The sequence below is a fragment of the Pseudophryne corroboree genome, chromosome 4 (genome assembly GCF_028390025.1).
Source record: "Pseudophryne corroboree isolate aPseCor3 chromosome 4, aPseCor3.hap2, whole genome shotgun sequence".
Classification (NCBI taxonomy): Eukaryota; Metazoa; Chordata; class Amphibia; order Anura; family Myobatrachidae; genus Pseudophryne; species Pseudophryne corroboree.
Genome location: NC_086447.1, coordinates 662559432 through 662565437, shown reverse-complemented (window position 1 = coordinate 662565437; position 6006 = coordinate 662559432).

Here is a 6006-nt window from a genome sequence, read left to right as displayed (position 1 = left end):
ATATCTCATGGTGGCGATGGGCGAAGGAAAAACTCATCATACTGTTTTCCCCTGGCGCCATACCAGTAATCATCCAGTTTTGAGGGTTGGTGGACACTATAGGAAATATCCTTGGAGGGAGCAGTAGGAGCATATAATCGTAGTAAGCCTGCTAACACTTTATAACCACCTAATTAATTTTTAGTCAAAATACTTGTTGGTGTAGCATGATTTAGGGGTCTTTTTATTTAGCAGTGAAATGCCATTTTTCATGAATCCCTACAGAAACTGCTTATTCTAGAAAGGGCATACCTTGGAGAAGTCTATGATTTCTTCAGCTAATATTAGAATTGCTTCCCCATACACTGGTATGTGGAGAGCGATTCATAGAAGAACAGAAGCTTCTTGTTTCTGTTTTGCTTCTGTTTCATTTTGCCATTTAGAGATGGTGAAATGAGCTGAAGAAGACCTCTGCAGAGGAAAGGAGCAGTGACGTTCACTGCTTCTACTCCATCTCCTTCGCTCCACCCCTTTGTGTCCAGCATCCGCCCTGTGAGGTGAGTGGACCCTGACGCCCGTGGCGTTGCTGGTGCATGTGCAGTATGAAGAAGCCTTATCAGACCTGTCTTCGTGCTGCTTCCTGGGCTTGCAGAGGGCCCACTTAATGGAGCCACCAGACTAGTAAGCTTTACTGAATGGCTACATAATGCAACCATATATCACATAGATATCATGTAATATATAGTGGTAACTACCTGTAGCCACTTCATGAATTGATCCCTTAGTACTTAAATAAATCATGAGGAGAGGACATTGGGGGTCATTCTGAGTTGTTTGCTCGTTATTTTTTTATCGCAATGGAGCGATTAGTTGCTAATGCGCATGCGCAATGTCCGCAGTGCGACTGCGCCAAATACATTTGCTATGCAGTTAGGTATTTTACTCACGGCATTACGAGGTTTTTTCTTCGTTCTGGTGATCGTAATGTGATTGACAGGAAGTGGGTGTTTCTGGGCGGAAACTGGCCGTTTTATGGGTGTGTGCGAAAAAACGCTACCGTTTCTGGGAAAAACGCGGGAGTGGCTGGAGAAACGGAGGAGTGTCTGGCCGAACACAGGGTGTGTTTGTGACGTCAAACCAGGAACGAAACTGACTGAACTGATCGCAGATGCCGAGTAAGTGTGGAGCTACTCAGAAACTGCTAAGAAGTGTCTATTCGCAATTTTGTTAATCTTTCATTCGCAATTTTGATAAGCTAAGATTCACTCCCAGTAGGCGGCGGCTTAGCGTGTGCAAAGCTGCTAAAAGCAGCTTGCGAGCGAACAACTCGGAATGAGGGCCCTTGTGCTTGAATCTTTGTAGTAAGTTGATTGAAGTACACCTAGAAATGCACTCTCAATGAAAAGTGCAACATGAAAGAGCAAAATGCATCCCATTAAAGTTATGAATAGGAAACCAAGTGGATCTCTGATGGCAAACATTTTTCAGGAACAGATAGGATATTCTCCTCCTGCACAGCAGACTGATCCTTTAAATGTACCATCTCCACCCTTTTATCTCTTTTAATAATACCAACCCCTGCAAAATGAAAAAAAAAAAATGTTTCCACCACAGTGCACTATAGACACATTGATGCTTCTTCAGCTGGGGACACACTAGAAAATGTGGTTGTCGGCCAATGGGTTGACCAATGTACCGATACATCAGCCGTTCCATACATACTGAATGATATAGTGCAGGATTGCGAGTTATAACATTCAGTAGCCACATCCAGAATAATGGTGTCATTCAAAATATCTTCTGATCGGCCTGCACTGCAAGCCGATCAGAAGATGTGATGAATGATCTGCAATAGTCCGTACACACCTGACGATCATGTGCACGATATATTGGTCTGATGTGCCGGATTGGACGATATATCGTCTAGTGTGTACCCAGCTTTAGCCCCAGATGCGTCGCAAGGGGAGTTTGGCCGGCACCCAGGTGTCACCTTTCCAGGAGGTGACACCAAAATGCTGGCACCTCTGCAATGACTGGTAGCCGGGTGCTGCAGTGTGACATTATCCTGCAGTGCGAAGGAGCCAGCAGTGCAGCAAGATTCTCTGGAGGCAGCCCAGCTGGGCATGCCCCCAGAGTGACATAATCGGGGGGGGGGGGGGAATGCCCACGAGGCCATGCCCCCTATTGAGATGTAAAGGGGGACTTCCACTAGGTCACGCCCCTTTCTGGTGGGAGGGCTATTGGATGACACCTGGTGCCAACACTACTTAGCCCCACTTATGCCCCGGAGCTACGAAACATCTTTTACTGACCAATACAAATATCTGCATAGGTAGTACTGCTAGCTTTGCTCTTAAATCTTTTCACTTAAAACAATGTGTAATTGCACAAAGTAGGCATGTAAGTTTGTGTATTTTGCAGTGTATAGAAAATACTGTGATTCAAGTCAGATAACTGCTGCTAAAACGTTTTTGGGAGAATGTGAGAAATAACAACTAAATTTATAAATTCTATATTATTATTATAGGACAATGAATTTCAGTGGCGGATTTTACCACTTAGTGACAGTGAAGCCAGATGCAGTCTGATGCTCTAGCTTCACTGTGACTGGCAGTGACTTCCTATTGAAAGTCCTACCTGTTAGTCACAGACACACAAGGCAGTACCATTGAGAGGTGTTTTCTCCCTGGATGACTGCCAGACCAGGCTGCAATAGGCATAGAGCTAGCTTCCTGTAGAAAGCCACTCCCTGCCTTTTGCGCAGCCCAATCCGGCTTCTATGGACTGCAGGATGCGCAGGTCCCAGCAACTGCCAAATACATTGGCTCCATATCTCCTCTCCGGGCTGGGGTAGCGGCAGCCCCCCTACTTAAAGTAAGTTGGAGGCGCCACTGACTATTATTACCTTTATGATAAGTACATTTTATTACTAGAGGGTTTGCGTGACTCCTTACCTGTTATATGCTTTAGGCAGACCCTGAATTCTCGATAAGAAAAAACAGCGCTAAAAAATAACTAAATACCAGGTGTAGTTAAAAAATACAAATAACACTCATTTAATAAAACATACAGTTTCTGACAGATTCAAAATAACCACAACGGTTACATATATTGACTTGCCCCTTTTAGAAAAGCAAAGAAGTCGAGGGATTGGCTTATTAGGCTCATTTATATAACACCATTGTGGTTATTTTGAATCTGTCAGAAACTGTATGTTTTATTAAATGAATGTGATTTGTATTTTTTAACTACACCTGGTATTTAGTTATTTTTTAGCACTGTTTTTTCTTATCTATGTTTCTATTTTGTGAGTTGGGGCGATTGACTTAATACCCCTTTAACAGCAGCTTAGAGAACCAGCTCAGTCTGGAGCGCCTGATTGGTACTAATTCATTAGTACCCTTTTTTTGTAGACCCTGAATTCTCACTGTGCCCCATGTCTGCATACCCCACTTACACTCCATTGCCCTTGTAGAGCCCCTGAGCCTATACCTTTCTTTTCTTTACTATTGTATTGGGGAGTCTGTGACTGACAGATTGCGGTCACACTGGAGTGAAGAAAGGGTGCATAGGGCAATTCAGTTAAAAAAAAATTTTTTTAAGGTGCCACAAAATGAGCGCAGCACCATACAGAGAAACATAGAAAACCTTTCACATTAACAGGTAATTAATTAGCTCTTAAAAACAATACACAGTAGAATGCCATAGCATACTAATCAATAAATATCACACCAGCCTGGGAAGGACAGATATCTGGTGAATGGATTTCAATTCAGTACTCATTTATTCTGTACCCAACGTATGGGTAAACAGGCTGAGGGCCTGATTAATATTTGTAAGGAATTGCATAGCCACAAGGAAGCGGCTGTACAATTCCGTGTAATTAAAATGTAATTGAGGCAGGAGGCGCCTGTAGGAGATAAATCCTCCTGCATCATAACGAGATCCAAATGCTGCATCTGACGCAGCCTCGAATTACCATTGCGACCAACGGTCTTTAGGCACTGGTTAGCATGCGTAAACTGAAGCTTGCTAAGGCAGGCTGCCAGACCCAGATACGCGGGTCCAGTAAGTCTGTGTCAGACTACGCAGACCCTAGATCTACAAAATAGGTCGATGACGCCATTTTGTAGAATGGGCAAGGTGCCGGCCTCGCTCCGTCCCCCAGACACTGCAGCATGTCAATCATGCTGCGGCTGATGGGGCTGTGATCAACATTGCAAGACCCATTCTGCACATATGCAGGATGGGTCTTGCGCCAATGCAGATCCGACACCATCAGGTTTACGCACAGATCTGAATGAGTCAGAGTTGCTAAAGGGGAGATAGTGACAAGGGAGAAGTGCACTGGTGACATGGAATATGGTAGGGAGGAAAACCCTGTTTGTAAGATTCTGTGTGAATACAGCAAATATGGGAAACTGGTATGTAGTATACAGGCAAATGGCCTGGCACCAGTTCTGTGCGATGACAGCAATTTGCCTGAGTTCAGGCCATTTTGCACCTCACAACCTCCAACCTTGCAGAATTTTTCTTGTACTGCACAGATTTGCCTGGGACAATCTGCAGTGTTGTGTTACCATAATTCTGAGTGATTTGTTTATTATTTATTTATTACCAGTTATTTATACGGCGCACACAAATTCCGCAGCGCTTTACAGAGAATATTTGGCCTTTCACATCAGTCCCTGCCCCAGTGGAGCTTACACTCTATATTCCCTATCACATGTATACACACACACACACACACACACACACACACACACTCACTCACACAATTAACCTAGCAGTATATTTTTGGATTGCAGGAAGAAAGCAGAGAACCCGGAGGAAATCCACGCAAGCATGGGGAGAATATACAAATGCCATACAGTTAGGGCCATGGTGGGAATGGAACCCCTAAACTCAGTACTGTGAGGCAGTAATACTAACCATTACACCATCCATGCTGCCCAAAAGTGATATTCGCAGTTGCACATTGCTCGGAGTTGAAAGGCATCAGTGTCAGGATGGGCTGACTGTAATTTATATTGTACTAGCTGGATTACCCGGCGTTGCCTGGGATTTTAAGAATGTTTGTTTACAAAAATGAATGTAAATATTAAACACACAGTATAAATAACATAGTATAAAAAAGCATGTAAAATGTTATACACTTCAATACACTGAAAACCCAATGTGCTGCTGGGGGACCATGCTACTTCCACTATATAACTCTCAGTGTGTGGGTTTGTGCTACCTCCATTCCCCTCCTCACATCATGTCACAGCCCCTGTCCCATGCCGCCCTGTCATCACTGACATATCATGCATGTCCTGATATACTCTGTGCTGCTGGGCCACCCCTAGGGGTGCTAGTGGTGTGTTGCCCCCACAGTGTTTGTTCCCAGAGTGTAGGTCATATGTGTAGCAAGTTTGTGGTAAATTGCTCCAGGCATTCCAGAGTTATGCTGTCTGCTAAAAAAAAACCTCTGTGCTGCTGCCTCAACCCTAGAGGTGCTAGTGGCGTCTTACCCCCACAGTGTTTGTTCCCAGAGTGTAAGTAATATGTGTAGCAAGTTTGTTGTAAATCGGTCTAGGCATTCTGGAGTTATGCTGTCTCCTGAAATTCTCTGTGCTGCTGTCCCACTCCTAGGGGTGGTAGGGGTGTATAACCCCCACAGAGTTTGTTCCCAGATTGTAAGTCAGATGTGTACCAAGTTTGGTGTAAATTGCTTTAGGCCTTCTACAGTAATGCTGTCTGCTGACGTACTCTGTGCTGCTGTCCCACCCCTAGGAGTGCTAGGGTGTCTGACCCCCACATTGTTTGTTTCCCGAGTGTAAGTCATGTGTGTACCCAGTTTGCAGTAAATTGGTCTAGCCATTCGGGAGTTATGCTATCTCCTTAAATACTCTGTGCCGCTGTCCCACCCCTAGGGGTGTTTTCGAGATTGTAAGTCAAATGTGTACCAAGTTTGTTGTAAATTGCTCCAGACCTTCCACAGTTATGCTGTTTGCTGACATACTCTGTGCTGCCGTCCCACCCCTA